The 22182-nt window shown below is 36.8% G+C and overlaps 1 protein-coding gene across 22 annotated transcripts in view; it reads right to left on the reverse strand.

Annotated features, from left to right (window-relative positions):
• TFDP2 (transcription factor Dp-2) overlaps window positions 1-22182 on the reverse strand; it is a 176120-nt gene that overhangs the window by 85235 nt on the left and 68703 nt on the right. The window contains exons 2-3 of one of the 22 annotated variants that reach the window (XM_081301687.1): window positions 7695-7729; window positions 6561-6655 (exon numbers count right to left, since the gene is read on the reverse strand). The exons of 20 other annotated variants lie outside the window; for them this stretch is intronic. The gene's annotated coding sequence lies outside the window, so the exon portion shown is untranslated. The remainder of the gene's footprint in view (window positions 1-6560; window positions 6656-7694; window positions 7730-22182) is intronic. One more of the 22 variants, XM_081301686.1, reaches the window with a different exon arrangement.

Below are 22182 nucleotides of genomic sequence, written 5' to 3' on the forward strand. Positions count from 1 at the left end.
GAAGAGAAGGCCCCATAGAGGTACGGTATGTGGGTGGAGTGATCAGCTGCTACTGGCACAAAGCCCCACCCACTACCACTACCGTAGATCCCTCCATCTTATAAAGTCAGTCATAAATCACAGGCAGCAAGTAGCAAATCTGACACCCAATTCTCAGACAAAAAAATCCCCATTTTCTGGGGGAAGGCTTGAAGGAGAACCCTTAGTCACTGGTGAAAGGACAGAAAAATCTCCCACACTGAGGGAACATTCCCCACTGCTGCTAGGGGTAGAAGCCAAAATCCTGTTTGCAAGAAGCATGAGAAACCTCAGTGGCCCAGGATTCCAGGCTGATACCAAAAAGAGGTTTGCTGTTGCTTAGGAAAGGGCAAAGCCCCGAGGCCCAGATACACAGGGACTAAGAGCAACACTAGACCAGGACAACAGAGAGCTACCTGCGAGGCCACCACGAGCACAGCACTGAGACACAAGCACTACCAACCAGCCACCAGCAGAGGGGCCGAAACGTGGAAAGAGAGTCCCTGTCTGTGATGGAGGCACGGGGTGACTGAGAAAGCCAAAAGTACACAGGCCAAAACAAGGTAACAACACTGACGTACCTAGAACGTAATCCCAGCAATGTCCAAATCCAAACCCACCTCAACTCCATTTGATTGACACAACAAAGGCCTGACAGAGGAGGTACATCCATTTCCAGGCACAAACACCATCTACCTGTCACTACTGTCCTTTTATACATGACATCTGGTATTAAATTAAAAATTACAAACACAAACAAAGGTGGGAGTCTTTATCAAGAAATAAGGCAATCAATAGAACCAGACTCATATGATCCAGATGTCAGAGATACAGAAAGGGGCTTTAAAGTAACCATTCTATCATCTCTCTAATCATTAGACAGGAAAACAAATTTTTTCTAACTTTAATCACTCTTCAATATTACTGAGACTTTTAAACTGAAATACTAAAAATGTACTGTGGGTCTTTCCTGAACTCTGTGCCTTTTCTCTTGATGGATTTTACTCCGCATCCTTCAGCTGTAATAAGTTGTTAACCATGAGTAAAACAGCTCTCAATGCGTTCTGGCAGCCTTTCTAATGAATTATTGAAACTAAGGATAGTTCTGGAAACCTCTGAACTTGCATTTAAGGTCAGAAGTGATGGAGAAGCCAGGCGCGGTGGTTCACATCTGTAATCCCAGTGGCTCCAGGGAGGCTGAGGCAGAAGGATCACAGGTTCAAAGCCAGCATCAGCAACTTAGGCGCTAAGCAACTCAGTAGGACCCTATCTCTAAATAAAATATAAAAAGAGCTGGGGGTGTAGCTCATCTTGATTACTGTAGCTATATAGTAAGCCTCAAAATCAGGCAATAGGAATCCTAGATTAGATTTTGGTTTTTGTTTTGTTGTGCTTCGTGGTACTGGGGATTGAACCCAGGGATGCTCTGCCACTGAGTTATATAGTCTCAATGTTTTTTTGTTTGAGACCGGGTGTCACTAAGTTGCCCAGGCTAGCCTTGAACCTGCAATCCTCCTGCCTCTCTCATGTAGCTGAGATTACAGGTATGAATTACCAAACCTGATTAGATATGTTTTTTTTAATATAATCTGTGTCTCTACTCTCTGTGCATGTGTACAATGTATGCATTACTGGTCAGTGAATCAGGGGCTCCTGCATGCTAGGCCAGAACTCAACCCATGAGCTACACCCCAGCCCTCTATCTTGTAAACTTATATGTTTACATAATCATTTTATTCCAATTACTAGTAAGATAGTCTTATAAAAATGTGTGTGGGAGTGTGTTATAGATGTGGTGCTAGGGATCAAACCCAGTGACTCACATGTATGAGGTGAGTAGTCTACCACTGAGCTACAACTCCAGCCCCAAATGGTCTTTTATTCTGTCCGTCTTTATTATTTTTACTACTCTTTAACACTATGTTCTATTATTTTGTCTTTAGAAAAACAATACTGCAAACATTTTCTTTCTCCTAATAACACGATAAATACTGTTCATTTTTAACCATTTAATAGTGCAGCAGAAAATCTGAAATTACTTTTATTTATACCTCTCTAGAAGCCTTTTAACCCTTCCCCAGATGCTTAGAGTATATGCTTAAAGATATTAATCCTCCTCAAAATGTTCTATTTTAATACTATATTGAATCTAGTATCTTTGTGAGTTTCCAAGACCTGTGTTGTTACAAAAGGAGCAAATCTGGCCTTCCCCATTCCCTGCCATCCTGTCTTGCCATGTAACCTGTCTTCTGCTTATACTCCTGCCATGATGCCATTGCCACACTGTGACTGCAGCTAGAAGTCCCTTATCAATGGCCAACCAGATGAGGCCACCCAATCTTGGATTTCCATCCTCCATAATTAATATATAAAGTAACTAGCCTCAGGTATTTTGTGATAGCAACACAAAAGAAACGAAGATAAGGCCTAAAAAATGCATACCATTCCCATGAATTTTCTTCTCTCTGTACCTTCTTGTTACCAGTATCTTTCCATCTGGAAATGCACCATAATCTACTTCTACCATTGCCTTTACATGACTGTGGTCACCAAAGGAAGTAGAGAGGTAATAATGATAAGAGAGATGTAAGGAAGAAAAAGAGACCTGGATGTTGAAGAAAGCAGTTGCAACATCTGGGGTAGCTGCAAGCCTGGTTAGCCAAGACTTAACTTCCTTAAGCTTATAAGTATGAAGTAGAGATTAACCTTTTTCTTGACTGTCCTTGTCATTCTATCTTAGGAATCTATCTTTACTTTGACTCATGGAAATTTCTTCTGAGGCCTGGTGCACATTAATTTGGATTGTTAGTTTTTATTCTATTTCTTACTTTGATTCTCTGTGTTTTCACAGATTTGACCATGGGATAGTAGAGTTTAAACTGGGTCCCACATGCTAACCAGCTAAACTCAGGCTTCCCACAGTGAAATTTTTGAGGCCAAAATGTCTATAATAATCTAGTATATGTGCAACATGGGAATAGTTAATAAGTAGAAGACACCTTTTCATCAACTTTTTTTTTTGCACTTGTATTCCATTTTTTTTGTTTACTTATTTTCACAATTGGAGTACAACTTTTCATTTCTCTGGTTGTACATAATGTAGAGTCACACCATTCGTACAATCATTCCCATACATAGGGTAATAATGTCTGTCTCATTCCACCATCTCCCCGACTCCGTCTACTTTTGCTTTCCCTGTTCTTCAGTCACACTATAATCAGATATAAATATAATATGCTTGCTTATATTACTGAGTATATTGAATAGAGGACATTAAAGACTAAAAGAACACTTTTTCTCAAGGAAGCTCTAATCCAGATCAACATTCCAAAGACAATAGATGTAAGATTTAAACTTATGAAAGTAAACTTCTGGGCTGGAGATGTGGCTCAAGCGGTAGCACGCTCGCCTTGCATGCGTGCGGCCCGGGTTCGATCCTCAGCACCACATACCAACAAAGATGTTGTGTCCGCCGAGAACTAAAAAATAAATATTAAAAAAAAATTCTCTCTCTCTCCTCTCTCTCTCCTCTCTCTCTCTCTCTCTCTCTCTCTCTCTCTCTCTCTCTTTAAAAAAAAAAAAAGAAAGTAAACTTCTGAGTATGAAATCAATGAATTAGAAACATTAAAGTTAATCCACAAAAAGTGTGCTTCATAAAGTTTATAAATTGCTTAGCTAATATGCCAACTGTCAGAGACACCCTCAAAATAAAATGAAAAATAAGAACATAGGTTATTGGGACAGATTAGCATTAAAGAGATTAGTAGATAAATGACTCTTTAAATTTCTTATGGTTTTGTCAATATTGTTTCATGTTACTGAAAGATTTCTAGAAAATATATGAATAAAATATATGAATATAGAGCAGTGTGTTTATATGATTAATCTCTGGTTGGAAAGACTTGAATGGATCATCTAGAACTTTGGAAAGTTTATTAACTATTTTGTACCTTAGTATTCTCATCCCTAAATGAGCATGATAACAGTACCTATCTTGCAAGGAGGTGGTGAGGATAATATAAAATGTTGAACTTAGCACATTTCCTGGCAAACAGAACTAAAAATACAAAACAAAATAGACTTATAAAGTGTTAACTTTGAAAGTGGTAATATAAAACAAGATAGCAACTAAAGTCAAAATGTTTTGTTCTTAGAAAAAGAACAAAAACAATATTATAAAAAAACTGCAACAACATCTTACATGAAAAATCACAAAATGCTAAACTAAAATTTAGCATATTGAATTCAAACATGTAAAAAAGGCCAGGCATAGTAGCACATGCTTGTAATTCAATGATTTCAGAGGCTGAGGTGGGATGATTACAAATTACAGGCCAGCCTCAGCAACTTTGCAAGATCCTCTCTAAAATTAAAATAACAAAGGGCTGGGTAGAGTACCCTGGGTTCAATTCCCAGGACTGAGGAGGAGAGGGAAAAAACAAAAAGGACAATATATATAATTTTATCTACATGGAATGCAAGGTTGGTTTAACATTAAAGATCAATGCGATTCACCACATCTGTAGAATTTTTTTAAAAAGCAAAACTATCATTAATAGGTACAAATGAGGTATTTTAAAAAATTCAAAAGCCATTCATAATAGTAACTCTCAGGAGGCAAGGAACAGATAGAAATCTCCTGAATGTGCTAAAAGACAACTACAGGAAAACTTACAGCTAAAAATCATACTTATGATTAAAAAACTGTGTTTTCCCCCTAAAATCAGGAATCTTTAGCTAGGTACAGTGGCACATGCCTATAATCCTAGCTGTGGCAGGAAAATTCCAAGTTTGAAACCACTCTTAGCAACTTAGCAAGACCCTGTCTCAAAATGAAAAAATAAAAAGGACAGGAGATATAGTTCAGTGGTAAAGTGCCCCTGAGTTCAATCACAAATACAAAAGAAAATCAGAAACAAGATAACCATGTCTACTTTCAATACTTCAACAATGAACTAGAAGTCTTAATCAACACAATGAATCAAGAAAAAGAATTAACATATAAAATTTAAAAAGAATAAGTAAAATTATCTTTATACACAGAGAAAATATTGGCTGTGTGAGAAATCCTATGGCATTCATAAAAATTTACTACTAGTGAATTTATTAGCAAAGCCACAGGCAACGAGTTCAATATACAAATATCCACTGTATTTCTATATTCTACCATCTAAAATCACCAGAAATTAAAATAAAATACATAATATACAACAGTATCAAAATAATAAATGCTTAGGGACAAATTTTACAAAGTGTGTGTAAGACCTATATAATAAAAACTGCAATACATTGCTGAAAAAAAAACTATGGAAGACTTAAATTAATTAAGGGATAAAACATGCTCATGACCACAAGATTCAATTTTGTCAAGATATCAATTCTTCCCAAATTTAACTATAGATCAACAAAATTATTATTTTTTTCTTTAGTGCTGGGGATTGAACCTAGTATCTTGCACATGCTAGGCAGGTGTTCTATCACTGAGCTATATCTCCAGCAGGTTTTTCAAAATTTCATTGTGAGACAGGATGACCTTGAATTTGTGATCACCCTGTCTCAGCCTCCCCAGTAGCTATGATTACAGACACACCTTGTGACCAGCCCATTAAAAATCTTACCAGATGTTTTAGTAGAAATTTATAAGCTGATTCTAGAATTTATATAAAAATTCAAAGGACCTAGAATAGCCAAAACAAATTTGAAAAAGAATTAAATTGGAGGAATTATACTTCCTAATTTCAAGACAACATTTTCAAATGTAAATAAAGCTACAGCACTATTTACATTTTGGATGGCTAATATTTGTTATAGGGAACGGTCCTGTGTGCACTGTGTAGGATGTTTAGCAGCATCCCTGGCTTCAGCCTCTATCAGGGACAACTGCCCCACCCTCAAATTATAATAATCAAAAGTGATTTCAAGCCCAGCACAGTGTTGCTTGCCTATAATTCCAGCAGCTCAGGAGGCTGAGGCAGGAAGATTTCTGAGTTTAAAGCCAGGCTCAGCAAAAGTGAGCAACTCACGGGGTCTCACTAAGCAACACAGTGAGACCCTGTCTCTAAATAAAATATAAAATAGGGCTGGGGATGTGGCTCAGTGGTCGAGTGCCCCTGAGTTCAATCCTCATTACCCTACCCCAAAAAAGTGATTTCAAACATTGCCAAGCATCTCTAGGTGGCAAAGATGCCCTTCAATGAAAACCACTGAGCTGCAGTAACCAGTGTGGTACAGTATAGAATGTCTTAATATATAATAATATAACTGTTGTATATTAAGACAGTGTGGTACTGGCACAAAGATACACATATTGATTAACAAAACAAACAGAATCTAAAATCAGACTTTCAATTATATTCAACTGATATCTGGCAAAAATACAAAGCAATTCTATAGGAAAAAGTAATTATTTTCCTCAAATGATACTGGAATAATTATATATTTATATACAAAAAAAAAAGTAATCCTCACTTCTTCTGTCACTCCACATAAAAAAAATTAACTCTATACTTATCACATATTTGGCCAGGCATGGCAGTGCACACCTGTAATCTCAGCCTCTGGGGAGAGCTGGAAGGAGGATCACAAACTCAAGGCAAGCCTTGGCAATTCATCAGAACCTTGTCCCCAGGTTCCATCCCTAGTATGGCCAAAAAAAAAAAAAAAAAAAAAAACTCATCACAAACTTAAGAGCTAAAACTAAAGTTTCCAGAGGAAAACAGAGATAAAAACTTTGGTATTTTTGCTTAGGAAAAGATTTCTTACACGAGACACAAGCCCAAACTATCTTTTTTTGGCAGGGAGGGGCAGGGCTTGGGATCAAATATAGTACTTTGTGCATGCTAAGCAAGTACTCTGCCACTGAGCCAGAATCCCAGCACCACCAAATTATCTTTCTTATCTGATAAGCTGCACATCAAAATATAAAACATCTGATTTTTTGAAATTTGTACTTAAAAAAATAAAAATAGGGCTGGAGATATAGCTCAGTTGGTGGAGTACTTGCCTTGCATGCACAAGGCCCTAGTTCAATCCCCAGCACCATAAACAAACAACAACAAAATAAAAATCAGGTGAAATGGTATATGCCTATTATCCCAGTGACTCAGTAGGCTGAGGCAGGAGGATCACAAATTCAAGACCTGCTTGGGCAATTTAGCAAGCAAGACCCTGTCTTAAAATAAAATCAAAGGGCTGTGGATGGAGCTCAGTGACAAAGGGCACCTGGGTTCAATCCCTAATAAAAGAAAGAAAAGAAAGAGGCAGACAGACAAACCAGTGTGGTAGAAAACATTTGTAAAATACATACATGATAAAGAAATCATATCCAGAATGAAACAATAAGACAAACGACTTAAAAAAAATGGACAAAAGATTTAAATAGCTACTTAATCAAAGAAGATAAGCTAATAGCACAGAAGCACGTGCAAAAATTCATAGTATCATCAGTCATTAGAGAAGTGCAAATTAAAACCACACTGAGAAAGCACACAAATTTACCTAAATAGCTAGAATGAAAACAAAACTAAATGACCCAACAACAACAACAACAACAAAATTCTTGTGCATGCCAAATACTGGCAAGGGCAACTAGACCACTGCTCGTAGGAATACCAAATTACACAGATACTTTGGGAACCACGTTTGGCAATTTCTTACAAAGTTAAACATACACTTACCATCTGACCCAGCAATTCCACTTCTGGGTATTTACCTTAGAAAAATGAAAACTTACGTCAACACACAAATTTGGATTTAAATGTCCACAGTAGCTTTATTCATAATGTCCTCAACTGGAAACATCACAAATGTTCACCAACCCATGAATGGATAAAACATTTGTGGTACACCACACAATGGAATACTATTTAGCAATAGAAAAGAAGTCGTGAATGCAACATGAATAAAGCTCAAAAGCATTAAGCTAAGAATAAGAATCCAGACATAAACGACATTAGCTAACTATCCCAAGTATTCTACAGGTCTCAAGTTGATTATGGGCTTTATGAATCATTGGCACATACTATCTTTTTTTTTATGTATACATCACATCTTTCTAATTAATTACAAACTCTCTGTCATAGAGATTAGCTTGTATCTGGATAGCACTTCATAGTACTAACAACTCACAACTGAATACCAAGGCACAGGTTTAATAATTCTCATTCAGTAACACAAATGGAATGTGGAGTACATATTGCAATAGAGTCAGGATACCTGCATCCAAATCCCAGCTGACTACTTGAATGATCTGTAGTAAGTAATTTAACATATATGAAATTTGCTTTCCTTATTCTAATTAATAGAAAAGCATGGAGTAAAGTGTGGTACAACCAGTCATCCTGATACAAGTGAGGCCACTAAGGACAGAAACCTCCTGAGAAGGTCAGTGGTAAAGCATGTATTTTACATGTGCAAGGTCCTATGCTCAATATCCAGCTCCCCCCATACCCCCTATAAAAACAACAAAACCTACAAGATAAAAAGAAACCTTGGATGCTAATTCAAAATGCAGGGATGGTGAGAGAAGAATAGAAGTACTTTGGATTAGACAAAGGGAATGAAGAGAAGGGAGGAAAAATGGGAATAAGAAAGAGCAGGATGAATCAGACATTACTATTCTATGTGCATATAAGATTACACAACCAATATAATTCCACATCAAGTACAACCAGAAGAAGGAGAAATTATATTCCATATATATATACAATATGTCAAAATACATTATACTATCATGTTAACTAACAAAAACAAATAAAAAAGAAGTACATAGCTAAAAAGAAAGAATGAATCCTCCTGAGAATTAAAGAGCCAAAAGTCATACTTGAACATGATTTTTAGAATCACAGATTTAGAAAGAGGGGCCTGGGACTGAGGTTATGGCTCAGTGGTAGAGCATTCGTCTCATGTGTGAGCACTAGGTTCGATCTTCAGTACCACATAAAAATAAATAAATAAAATAAAAGGCACTGTGTCCATCACAACTAAAAAAATATTGCGGAAAAAAAAAAGAAAGTGGGGCCTCATGAGCCTTATGCTCCTTTGGATTTTAAGGAGATATCAAAAGTATTACTACAGAGAAAACTGGTTTGTGGCAAAAAAAAATACTCCCTTTTGATTCTTCAATGCGGTCTACTGTCATCAGGAATGGGATATTACAAGCATTGAATTGTTCATCTTTGTAGAGGAAACTGAGTGTTTTAGATTCATAAATAACTAAGTTTTGCTCTACTGCTAAGTTGTTGCCACAGGAATCCAACTCAGTAAGGGAGAAACCACTGCTTCAGACACCTGGCATATGTGCTTGGCTGACAATCTTATAATTGGAGAAATTGTCAATGGCTGTAAGAAAAAGCCAAAATCATTCAAGGAATTACATTATGGCAGGCCCACAAAGTTTCATTAGGGATTTGCTATGTTCTCACGTGTGCCCAAAACAGACACACTGCTATGCAGAACCATTATTTTCCATTTAATCCTCATAATATCTCTTATGAGACCACATGATTATTTCTGTTTTAGAGATGAGAAAAGTGACATTCTAAAATATGATTAAATAATTTGCCCAAGCAGTCACCTTTAGTATGTAGTAAGAATAAGATTCAAATTCACAGGCTGGGGTTGTGGCTCAGTGGCAGAGTGCTTGCAGAGCATGTGTGAGGCATTGGATTCGATCCTCAGCACCACATAGAATTAAATAAATTTTAAAAATAGAGGTCCATTAACAATTAAAAAACAAAAGATTTAAACTCAGGGCTATTTTGATTCCACATCCCTAATACTATTTAAAACCTTTTACAGCCAGGCGTGGAGGCGCACACCTATAATCCCAGCAGTGTGGGAGGCCGAGGTAAGAGGATCGAAAGTTCAAAGCCAGCCTCAGCAATTTAGCGAGGCCCTGAGCAACTCAGTAAGACCCGTCACAAAATAAAAAATAAAAAGGACTGGGGATGTAGCTCAGTGGTAAAGTGCCCCTGGGTTCAATCCCCAGTACAAACAAACAAATAAATAAACAACCACACAAACCTATTACAGGCTGGAGGTGGAGCTCTGAGGTAGAGTGCTTGAACCACAAAAAGAAAAAGAGGTCTATGACTACTACATAAAGAACAACATCTGACTGCTAAAGCTAGCACAGTGCTTGAAAAATAATAGGCTTAATTTCTTTCTTCCCTTTTTTGGGAGGTTGGGGGGAGGGGTTCCAAGGTAGGAAACAGATGTTACCTCTACCTATTAGAAGGGAAAAGTCAAGTTCTAAAAGCCAGTTTTTGAAACCTCAAACTCCTAGCCCTTTCCCCATATTAGCATTGCTCTGAGGTTCATCATGAGGAGGAGGAAGACAAAGAAAAGCTGGAGGAGTAAAAGTACTTGCAATTGTAAAATAAAATTTTCTCATTCTTTGAATAACTCACATATATTTGCTGAGTACCTGTTAAAGGACAAACATGAAACTTGGCACTGTAGACATAATAGTGAATAAAGGAAAACACGACCCAGTTTATTCCCATAGGGAGGTTTCATTTCAGTGGGAAGGTATAACTAAGTAGGGAATTAAAATGCAATGCAGTATATACTACGATATGCAATATGCACAAACAGCATACTACAGGGACACGGCCACATCGATGTTTAATAGCAGCACAATTCACAACAGCTAAACTGTGGAGTCAACCTAGATGCCTTTCAATAGATGAATAGATTAAAAAATGTGGCATATATACACAATGGAATATTACTCAGCAATAAAAGAGAACAAATTCATGGCATTTGCAGGTAAATGGATGGAGTTACAGAAGATAATGCTAAGTGAAGTTAGCCAATCCCAAAAAACCAAATGTTGAATGTCTTCTCTGATTTAAGGAGGCTAATCCATAGTAGGATAGGAAGCGGGAGCATAGAAGGAATAGAAGAACTCTAGAGAGGGCAAAGGGGTTGGAGGGGAAGGGAGGGGGCATGGGGTAATTAATGATGGCGGAATGTGATGATCATTATTATCCAAAGTACGGGAATAAAGACACGAATTGGTGTGAATATACTATGTATACAACCAGAGATATGAAAAATTGTGTTCTATATGTGTAATAAGAATTGTAATGCATTCCGCTGTCATATATAAATTTTAAAAAATAAAAAATAAATGCAATGCAGTAAATGCACAAACGGAATAGCACAAGGTGCCATAAGAGCACAGAGAAGACAAAGTGATCCCAGGAGGATGGGAGTAGGGCTACTAAAGTATAGGAAGTCCTACTGGGTGTGGGGGGATGGGCCTGCAGTCCCAGCCAGTCAGGAGGCTAAAGCAGGAAGATTGCTTGAGCCTAGGAATTCAAGGTTACCCTGGGCAACATAACAAGATGGAGACAGAAAGAAATACAGGATATCCAGTTGTATTTCAGAAAAACAATGAATAGTTTTTACTAAACGTACATTCCAAATATTGTTCTATCATTGTGTGTGTGTGCTAGAGACCAAACACAGGGACTTGTACACTCAAAGCAAGCCCTCTACCATCCAGCTCCTCATGTATTTTTATTTGCTATATCTATCAATCCATTGTGGGAATTATGTTTTTAAAAGCCTAGCAGGTCTCAGGATACAGCTTGGTGGTAGAGCACTTACCTAACATGCCTAAGGCCCTGTGTTTGATTCCCAGTGCCACTCCCAGATTCCTGACCACAGTGTGAGATTAACTGCTTGTTTTAGATAATTTCTTAGTAGCAATAGATAAACAATACTCTGCCCATTAGAGGAATCCCGTGTCCCTTATGCATGGGCCTACAATAGTACCCTATCATACTCAATCACTGGCTTAGGAGGAGCCACAACCAGGGTGACCTCAGCAAGAATGAAGATGTGGAGCTAGCTTTGGCATATGCCTATAACCCTAGCTACTCAAAGGACTGAAGCAGGAAGATCACAAGTTCGAGACCACCTTGGGAAACATGGCAAGATCCTGTCTCAAAATAAGAAATAAAAAGAGTCGGGGATATAGTTCAGTGGTAGAGTACTCCTGGGTTCAATCCACAGTAACAGGAAGGAGGGATGAGGCGGTGGACCTAAAGGGGCCACAGCTGGGGCTGTCAGTCAACTATGCCTCCCTCCTATTAGCAGGAGAGCTAAATAGTACGTTTCCATAGCCACCACAGGATTACAAAACTTTATTAGTTGTAGCATATCCTTTCTAAAACAAAATAATAGGATCTTTTCAAAGAAGACAAAAAAATTTTCAAAAAAATTTTAATCACTTGAGAGAAAAGGAAAAATGAAAATACAAGCAAAATAATAAACATAATTAGCAGAGCTAAGAAAACTCCAAATCTTGGATTATTTCTGGTTCTTAGTTTGATTTCATGTATGCTAAGAGTTGCTCTGCCATAAAGGAGGAAATCAAAAAATTCTTAGAGATAAATGAAAATACAGACACAACATATCGGAATCTATGGGACACAATGAAAGCAGTTTTAAGAGGGAAATTCATCGCCTGGAGGTCATTCCTCAAAAAAAGGAAAAACCAACAAATAAATGAGCTCACACTTCATCTCAAAGCCCTAGAAAAGGAAGAGCAAAGCAACAGCAAATGTAGCAGAAGGCAAGAATTAATTAAAATCAGAGCAGAAATCAATGAAATTGAAACAAAAGAAACTATTGAAAAAATTAACAAAACAAAAAGTTGGTTTTTTGAAAAAATAAATAAGATCGACAGACCCCTAGCCATACTAACGAAGAGAAGAAGAGAGAGAACTCAAATTACTAACATACGGGATGAAAAAGGCAATATTACAACAGGTGCTTCAGAAATACAGAAGACAATTAGAAATTATTTTGAAAACCTATATTCCAATAAAATAGAAGATAGTGAAGACATCGATAAATTCCTTAAGTCATATGATTTGCCCAGACTGAGTCAGGAGGATACTCACAACTTAAACAGACCAATATCAATAGATGAAATAGAAGAAGCAATCAAAAGACTTCCAACCAAGAAAAGCCCAGGACTGGATGGGTATACAGCAGAGTTTTACAAAACCTTTAAAGAAGAATTAATACCAATACTTTTCAAGTTATTTCAGGAAATAGAAAAATAGGGAGCTCTGCCAAATTCATTCTATGATGCCAACTTCACCCTGATTCCGAAACCAGACAAAGACACCTCAAAGAAAGAAAACTACAGACCAATATCTCTGATGAACCTAGATGCAAAAATCCTCAATAAAATTCTGGCGAATCGGATACAAAGGCACATTAAAAAAATTGTGCACCATGATCAAGTAGGATTCATCCCTGGGATGCAAGGATGGTTCAATATACGGAAATCAATAAATGTTATTCACCACATCAATAGACTTAAAGATAAGAACCATATGATCATCTCGACAGACGCAGAAAAAGCATTTGACAAAGTACAGCATCCCTTTATGTTCAAAACATTAGAAAAACTAGGGATAACAGGAACTTACCTCGATATTGTAAAAGCTATCTATACTAAGCCTCAGGCTAGCATCATTCTGAATGGAGAAAAATTGAAGGCATTCCCTCTAAAATCTGGAACAAGACAGGGATGCCCCCTATCACCACTTCTATTCAATATAGTTCTCGAAACACTGGCCAGAGCAATTAGACAGATGAAAGAAATTAAAGGCATAAAAATAGGAAAAGAAGAACTTAAATTATCACTATTTGCGGATGACATGATTCTATACCTAGAAGACCCAAAAGGGTCTACAAAAACACTACTAGAACTAATAAATGAATTCAGCAAAGTGGCAGGATATAAAATCAACACACATAAATCAAAGGCATTTCTGTATATCAGCGACAAAACTTCTGAAACGGAAATGAGGAAAAACACTCCATTCACAATATCCTCAAAAAAAATAAAATACTTGGGAATCAACCTAACAAAAGAGGTGAAAGACCTATACAATGAAAACTACAGAACCCTAAAGAGAGAAATAGAAGAGGATCTTAGAAGATGGAAAAATATACCTTGTTCATGGATAGGCAGAACTAACATCATCAAAATGGCGATATTACCAAAAGTTCTCTATAGGTTTAATGCAATGCCAATCAAAATCCTAATGGCATTTCTTGTAGAAATAGATAAAGCAATCGTGAAATTCATATGGAAAAATAAAAGACCCAGAATAGCAAAAACAATTCTAAGCAGGAAGTGTGAATCAGGTGGTATAGCGATACCAGATTTCATATAATATTACAGAGCAATAGTAATAAAAACAGCATGGTACTGGTACCAGAACAGGCGAGTGGACCAATGGTACAGAATAGAGGACACAGAGACTAATCCACAAAGCTACAACTATCTTATATTTGATAAAGGAGCTAAAAACATGCAATGGAGAAAGGATAGCATCTTCAACAAATGGTGTTGGGAAAACTGGAAATCCATATGCAACAAAATGAAACTGAATCCCCTCCTCTCACCATGCACAAAAGTTAACTCAAAGTGGATCAGGGAGCTAGATATCAAATCAGAGACTCTCCGTCTCATAGAAGAAAAAGTTGGCTCCGATCTACAGATTGTGGGGTCGGGCTCCAAATTCCTTAATAGGACACCCATAGCACAAGAGTTAATAACAAGAATCAACAAATGGGACTTTCTTAAACTGAAAAGTTTTTTCTCAGCAAGAGAAACAATAAGAGAGGTAAATAGGGAGCCTACATCCTGGGAACAAATTTTTACACCTCACACTTCAGATAGAGCCCTAATATCCAGAGTATACAAAGAACTCAAAAAATTAGACAATAAGAAAACAAATAACCCAATCAACAAATGGGCCAAGGACATGAACAAACACTTCACAGAGGAGGACATACAATCAATCAACAAGTACATGAAAAAATGCTCACCATCTCTAGCAGTCAAGGAAATGCAAATCAAAACCACCCTAAGATACCACCTCACCCCAGTAAGATTGGCAGCCATGATGAAGTCAAACAACAATGAGTGCTGGCAAGGATGTGGGGAAAAGGGTACTCTTGTACACTGCTGGTGGGACTGCAAACGGGTGCGGCCAATTTGGAAAGCAGTATGGAGATTCCTGGAAAAGCTGGGAATGGAACCACCATTTGACCCAGCTATTGCCCTTCTCGGACTATTTCCTGAAGACCTTAAAAGAGCACACTACAGGGATACTGCCACATCGATGTTCATATCAGCACAATTCACAATTGCTAGACTGTGGAATCAACCCAGATGCCCTTCAATAGATGAATGGATAAAAAAAATGTGGCATTTATACACCATGGAGTATTACACAGCACTAAAAAATGACAAAATCACGGAATTTGCAGGGAAATGGATGGCACTAGAGCAGATTATGCTTAGTGAAGCTAGCCAATCCCTAAAAAACAAATACCAAATGTCTTCTTTGATATAATGAGAGCAACTAAGAATAGAACAGGGAGGAAGAGCAGGAAGAAAAGATTAACATTAAACAGAGACATGAGGTGGGAGGGAAAGGGAGAAAAAAAGGGAAATCACATGAAAATGGAGGGAGACCCTCATTGTTATACAAAATTACATATAAGAGGTTATGAGGGGAATGGGATAACAAACATGGAGGGAAATGAATTACAGTAGATGGGGTAGAGAGAGAAGATGGGAGGGAAGGGGAGGGGGGATAGTAGAGGATAGGAAAGGTAGCAGAATACAACAGTCACTAATATGGCAGTATGTAAAAATGTGATGTGTAACCGATGTGATTCTGCAATCTGTATTTGGGGTAAAAATGGGAGTTCATAACCCACTTGATTCTAATGTATGAAATATGATATGTCAAGAGCTTTGTAATGTTGTGAACAACCAATAAAAAAAAATAAAAACAAAAAAAGAGGTGAAAAAAAAATAAAAGTACAGATATATCATTTAGAAATTTACATATTTTTTCTTATAATAAATAGTACTATAAAGACATTTAAAAAAAAAAAAAAAAGAATTGCTCTGTCAGCCAAAAAAACAATTTGTTCCCGGGTGGGTTGTTTTGTTTCTCTCATTCAGAAAAGAATTTCTGAAATCTGAGGATACTATGCATCTAAGGAGCTGTAGTTGTGGTTAATCGAGTAACCCAAAATTTCATATATATATATTTTTTTAAGTTGTAGTTGGACATGATACTTTTGTTTATTTGTTTTTATGCTAGGCAAGCGCTCTACCACTGAGCCACAACCCCAGCCCTATAATCCAAAATTTCTAAGAGTAATGTAGTGAAACAATTTGAGTTGTTGTGAATTCCATAAATTATTTTATTCCAACAGGTAAGTTTCAACTTAAAATGATTAATTTCTAATTACACAATGTGAACAGAAAAATGTCAGAGAAAGACAATTCTCTTTTTTTCCAAAAATACAGGATGAGTTGAGGGAGTACATAACTGTACAACTATATATGGCTGCCGGGAGATGCTGGAAGTTTTCCTCTTTGCCACAGCTAACCTGTTCCTTGTCTTTATAAAGTTTTCTATCCAAACCATGTAAGTGTTCACGCTCTTCTCTTATCACATGATTTTTTCCCCCATCTCAATTCCATATGAATTAAGCGCAGTATGTGTTTATGCTAGATCCTTTAAGGTCCATGTTCCACACATTTCAGATGTCACCTTTCTCCTTATAGTCTGCAAAATAGTTACGATTATTTTTGAAGATCCTTAACAGCCAGGTGCGATGGCACATGCCTGAAATCCAGGAGGCTAGGGAGGCTGAGGGACTGCAAATTCAAATTCAACCTCAGCAATTTAGTGACACACTAAACAATTTAGCAAGATCCTGTCTCAAAATAAAGAATAAAAAGGGCTGAGGATGTGGCTCAGTGGTATAGCACCACTGGATTCACTCCCCAGTACAACAACAACAACAACAACAAAACTGGAATCAAAAATCAAGGAAAATTTCAAAAACTGGCCACAAAAACAATTTCTAGAGGATTATCTGTTGTTTCTGACTAAATATCACACTGTACAACTTTATGACCCAGAGTAGGAGACAAAAAAAAATTTGTAAAAAAAAATTTCAACACAAAAATCTTTTAATATTACCTAGCGTGACAGATGCTACTCAGTTCCTAATTCCTCTGCCTCAGTTTTCTTTCCTCATATTTGGAATATGGTTTATTTTTCTCCTCTTAAAATATTTTCCCTAGTTCTCTTTGTTTATAAGTAAACCAATATAGACAATACAACTTCTTACCTCACTGATATATCTTTTTCTCTCCTTTTCTTTTTCTCCTTGTGGGTGTGTGTTTCTAGAGATTGAACCCAGGGACACTCTACCACTGAACTCTATCCTCAGCCCTATTATTTTATTTTTTCTTAAATTTTGAAACAGAATCTCACTAAGTTGCCCAGGATGGGCTTGTGATTCTCCTGCCTCAACCTCCCAGGAGATGGAATTATAGGTATATACCATCAGGCATATTGATACATCCTAATTCATGTAAATGTAATTTACTTTGTTTTTTATTTTTTTTATTTTTTTTCTTTTTGACATCTTTTAATTACAACACTTGACACAATTTAAAAATCTATTACAATTTGGACTAAATAAATATAAGCATTCTATCTAATGAGGACTCTTGTGTATATGAAACAAAGTCCACAGAAGATGACTGAGGGTGATGGTGACAATGACATACGTATCAGAAAAAAAAAATTCTGTGGCCTCACCCTCTTTAATCTGCGATATGAATGCTTTCTGTGTCCGGGTCCCTGTTTTCTTTCTTTTTTTTTTTTTAATTGTATTTTTTTTATTGATTATTTAAAACCTTACATAGCTCATGATATATCATCTTTCATACATTTGACTCAAATTGTGTTTTGAACTCCCATTTTCACCCCAAATACAGATTGCAGAATCACATCTGTTACATATTCACATTTTTACATAATGCCATATTAGTGACTGTTGTATTCTGCTACCTTTCCTATCCCCTACTATGTTTTTTATTTTAATAAGTATGGAAATCATTAGGTTCTCTCAAAATAAGTACCAACAAAAAGTCACTAAAATGCAACTTTATTTCCCAGTGGTTTCAAAATTTTGCCTTTCTACTCTTTTATTTATCTTCATGGGATTAGCTTGAGACAGTTTCACTCTGAAAATTTTATTAACAGCAACTTTCTTTTGTCCATCTCAAACATCCCTTTCTAAACAAACAAAATTACAAGGTGGGCCATTTGTGGTGGCACACATCTGTAATCCCAACAAACTCAGAGGCTGAGGCAGAAGGACAGTAAGTTAGAGGCCAGCCTCAGCAACCTAGCAGGGCCCTAAGCAAATCAGCAAGGGATGTGGCTCAATGCTTAAGTGCTCCTGAGGAAGAAAGGAAGGAAGGAAGGAAGGAAGGAAGGAAGGAAGGAAGGAAGGAAGGAAGGAAGGGAGGGAGGGAGGGAGGGAGGGAGGGAGGAAGAAAGAGAGAAAGAGAGAGAGAGAGAGAGAGAGAGAGAGAGAGAGAGAGAGAAAGAAAGAGAGAGAGAGAGAAAGAAAGAGAGAGAGAGAGAGAAAGGTAGGTATGTAGGTAGGTGGGAGACAAGTGAAGGCTCCCAACTACACCTAAAGAGAGAGAAAAACCTGACAGTGGAACTTCATCATTGCCTCTGAGACAGGCACTGTGTTCAGTGTAAACCATACTTCATTTCATGAGCCTGGCATTACAATTTTTCTTTTCTTTTCTTTTTTTTTTTTTTTTTTGTACTGGGGAATTGAACCCAGAGATGCTTAACCACTGAGCTATATCCCCAGCCCTTTTTATTTTTAATTTTGAGACAGGTCTTACTAATTTGCATAGGACCTTGCTAAACTGCTGAGGCTGGCATGGAACTTAGGGATCCTCCTGCCTCAGCCTCCCCAGTCACTGGGATTACAGGTTATGCACCATCAGGCTTGGTCTGGCATTATAATCTTAAAATACCAATGAGGGTAATAATTTGTCCTTCCCTTTCCTTTCTTTTCTTCTATAATTCAATTTATGGCAATATGTTTGTGTGTGTATAGGCAGTTTCTGTACCGTCTGTGCCTTCCACCTTGTTAAGACTCAGGTTAACAGGAAGAATGGAATGAATTCTCAGAAACTACACATGGAGGATTAGGAGTTAGGGTACCAGTGTGTAAAATATTTAACAATCCAATAACAAAAAAGATATTAAGCATAACTTGAAAGCTACAAAAGTAATTTTAAAATCCATATAGTGCTTTCCAAATATTATCTGAGTCTACCAGTGTTCCTGATTACAACAGCCAACCGAGTCTGGCTATCAACTTACTTATGTGTCTTTGCCAAAAATTTCAACTCAGTTTATTGAAGGATTTTCATATGAAAACATATCTTCCATTTTGTAGTTGAAGTCTAAAGGAAATTACATTCAGTTACAACAATATACTTGATAATCTAATGACATCTCACTAGATATCATATTACATGAACACATACATGAGTCTTACTTTAAATATTAAATGTATGCTACTTTTAAGATCCATAGCCATAACCTTGGATCAAATTATTAAATCCTTTGAAACATTCTCCAAAATACTTCATATAATTGAGCTCCGTGGGATGAAAATAATATATATCTGATAATGAACTGCATATTACATAGTGTTTTAGTATCATTTATGGTTTAAAAGATAGGAAATGTTCACAACTCATTGATCATAAAGGGAAGGCAAATTAAAACCATAATGTGGCCTGGGGCTGTAGCTCAGTGGCAGAGTGCTTGCCTAGCACATGGGAGACTCTGGTTTGATCCTCAGTACCAAATTAAAAAATAATAATAATTAATAAACAAAGATATTGTGTGTCCCTCTACAATTAAAAACATTAAAAAAACACACACACACAATGTATTACCACTATATACTCACCACAATGAGTATAAGAAACAGATTTTTTTTTTTTTTTTTTTTTTTTTTTTTTTTAAATTCTGAGCCAGGCATGGTGATTCCTGTGATCCCAGTTACTCCAGAGGCTAAGGATCACAAGTTCTAGGCCAGCCTGGGCAACTTGGCAAAACACCATCTCAAAATAAAATCTTAAAAAGGGCTTGAGATATAGAGGGATTATAGAGCACTTGTTGGTTTAACCCCAGAACCACCAAAAAGGAAACACAAAATTTGTGAAGATTAATGTTACATGTCAACTCTACTGGGCTACGGATGCTCAGATAGCTGATAAGACACTGTTTCTGGGTGGTCACTGACAGTGTTTCTGGAACAGATTGTATTTGACCCTGTAGAGTGAATAAAGATTACCCTCACAAATGCAAGTCATCATCCAATCTGTTAAGGGCCTGAATAGAACAGAAGGCAAAGGAAGGGAAATTTTGCTTCTGCTTTAGTTAGGACATTCATCTTCTCCTGCCCTTAGATGCTGGCCCTCCTGGTTCTTAGGCCTCTGGACTAGGATTTATACAACTGGCTCCTCTGGTTCTCAGCCTTCAAAAAACAGACTGAATTACACCACCAGCTTTCCTGGTTCTCCCTCCAGGTTGCAGATAACAAAACTTCTTAGCCCCCAAAACTGCATGAGCTAATTCCTCTAATAAATCTCCCTCTCCTCTCTACTTTCCCCTCTCCTCTCCTCCCTATTCTGCTCCCCCAGTATATATTACCAACAGGAGGGATATCTTATTGTTCTATTTCTCTGAAGAATCTCATCTAACATGGCTCATGGACTGGCAAGATATGGAACAACAGGAATCCTCATATTCTGCTGGTGAGAGTATAAACTGATAAAACTACTATGGAAAAAAATATCTGCAATATCTACTAAAGATAAAGACTTTGTAGATAAAGATGAAGACTAAATAATTCCAATCCTAGGTATACACTAGAAATGCAAACATGTTCACCAAAGGACATGAACTAGCATGCCCATGTCATCACTGAACAAAATACCCCCAAACTACAACTATCCAAATGCCAAACAACATTAGAATTTTAAAATTATGGTTTATTCACACAATGGACTACTACATAGTAATGAGAAAAGATGAACTACAACTACATAAAACAATATGGTTGAATCTCATAGTTTTGAACAAGAGAAGTCAATCACAGAAGAATAAACACTGTATGATTACACTTTATAAAGCAAAAAAAAAAAAAAAAAAAAAGGACAAAAATAATGTTCCTTTAGAAGTCAAGATGGTAGTTACCCTTCAGAGGGAATACCAAGCACACCTCTGGAGTGTAATATTCTCCTTCCAGATATCAATGCTGAATTTTTAAATATCACTGAGTCCTATACCTGTATACATATTATCCCTTGAATATTTCAACTAAAACTTGAAATATAAATATAAAACATGATTATTTTAATTATAAAATACCCTATTGTGGATGATATCACAAAATACAGGAGAGAATATACAGTGATTGTCAATCATAATCACACCTTCTGAAGCTACTTTATAAAAAAGGCCATGACATTTTTCCTCAATTTTTTCTATACATAATTTTCTAAAAATAATTTATTTACTAAAAAATAAAATACATGCCATTTTACTTTAGTTTGAGTTGTCATAATATACCAGAACACTGATACATAAATAATCATTGTATATTAAACACTTTCCAACTTTAAAATACTTTTATCCACAAGCAAAAGTTCTTAACTACAAAACTGGCTATCATATATAATTTACTTTAAAAATCACCTTGTAGTATCATGCTAAGTAAAATAAGCCGATCCCAAAAAACCAAAGCCAAATGTTTTTCTGTGATAAGCAGATGCTGTTCCCTAGTGGGCCGGGGGTATAGAGAATAATGAAGGAACTTTGGTTGCTGTTGAGGGGAATGAGGGGTCAGGTGGGGCTGCAGGGGTGGGAAGGACGGTAGAATGACACAGACATTATTATCCTATATACATGTATGATTACACTACTGGAGTGACTCTGCACCATGCACAGCCAAAGGAACGAGAAGTTGTGCTCTACTTGTGTAGACTGTGTCAAAATGCATGCTACTGTAAAATAAATAAATAAATGAATAAATAGCTATATTTTACTCAACACCTACAACATGGTAACATATACAGCTTTAACTGTGAGCACTGAATGAAAAATTGTACCCCATATTAAGTACTTTCCCCATTACCAGTGTGAAAATCAAACAGATTAAGTAATTTTCTATAATACCAACTGTAGACCTAGTAGCAAA

The sequence above is a fragment of the Spermophilus citellus genome (genome assembly GCF_964194105.1).
Source record: "Spermophilus citellus genome assembly, chromosome: 7".
NCBI classification, from domain to species: domain Eukaryota; kingdom Metazoa; phylum Chordata; class Mammalia; order Rodentia; family Sciuridae; genus Spermophilus; species Spermophilus citellus.